We start from the raw sequence: 1,146 nt of genomic DNA on the forward strand, positions 1-1,146 counted from the left end.
GCCCAGCCTGGAGTGCAATGGCTTGATCTCGGCTCACTACAACCTCTGCCTCCCGAGTTCAAGCAATTCTCCTGCCTCAGCTTCCTGAGTAGCCGGGACTACAGGAGCGCACCACCACGCCCGGCTAATTTTTGTATTGTTTGTAGTGATGGGGTTTCACTATGTTGGCCAGGCTAGTCTCGAACTGGTTGGTCTTGAACTCCTGACCTCAGGTGATCTGCCCACCTCGGCCTCCCTAAGTGCTGGGATTACAGGCATGAGCCACCGCGCCTGGCCGCATGGCTAATTTTTTTTACATTTTGTAGACACGAGGTCTCACTGTGTTGTCCAGGCTGGTCTCGAACTCCTGGACTCAAGCGATCCTCCTGCCTCAGCCTCCCAAATTGCTAGGATTAAAGGCATGGACCACGGCATCCAGCCTCATGCCTGGTTTTTGTTTTCTCAATCGCTATTTGTTTAATGAATAATGAATGAATATGCATTATTCACAAAAACAAAAAAGAAGGCAGATGCGTATAAGCTAAATAATGCTATCGAAAAAGAAGACATTGATCTCTTAAAATACAAGCTAACTTACCTATCTTGAGAACTCTGTGTGTTTTAGTTACCATACATAATTATTGTATAACTATCTTTTATTTGTGAAAGGAGAAGCTGGCTTTTGCCAGGAATTTAATATTTACTTAACCTCTTTCTTTGCCTTGGTTTATTTTTATGCCTCACTCCATTAATGAAAAAGCATACTTACAATCTCCCAGCTCTTTAGGATATTTTTGCATATGTGTATACCATAAATAAGGTTTGACAAAGGGTCTGTGGAATAAACTAGTATTCAACCTTAAAATCCTGAGTAGGGGCCTGGCGCGGTGGCTCACGCCTGTAATCCCAGCACTTTGGGAGGCCGAGACAGCTGGATCATGAGATCAGGAGATCAAGACCATCCTGGCTAACACGGTGAACCCCCGTCTCTACTAAAAAATAAAGAAATAAATTAGCCGGGCGTGATGGCGGGCGCCTGTAGTCACAGCTACTTGGGAGGCTGAGGCAGGAGAATGGCGTCGACCTGGGAGGCGGAGCTTGCAGTGAGCCGAGATCGCGCCACTGCACTCTAGCCTGGGCAACACAGCCAGACTCCATCTCAAAAAA

The 1,146-nt window shown here is 46.4% G+C and overlaps 1 protein-coding gene across 1 annotated transcript in view; it reads right to left on the reverse strand.

Moving 5' to 3' along the window:
• Positions 1-180, reverse strand: part of ANAPC5 (anaphase promoting complex subunit 5) — a 50,857-nt gene extending 50,677 nt beyond the window's left edge. The window contains exon 1 of the mRNA XM_011964437.1: positions 76-180. The gene's annotated coding sequence lies outside the window, so the exon portion shown is untranslated. The remainder of the gene's footprint in view (positions 1-75) is intronic.
• Between the last annotated feature and the right edge of the window lie 966 nt (positions 181-1,146).

Source organism: Mandrillus leucophaeus, unplaced genomic scaffold, assembly GCF_000951045.1.
Source record: "Mandrillus leucophaeus isolate KB7577 unplaced genomic scaffold, Mleu.le_1.0 Scaffold7, whole genome shotgun sequence".
NCBI lineage: Eukaryota > Metazoa > Chordata > Mammalia > Primates > Cercopithecidae > Mandrillus > Mandrillus leucophaeus.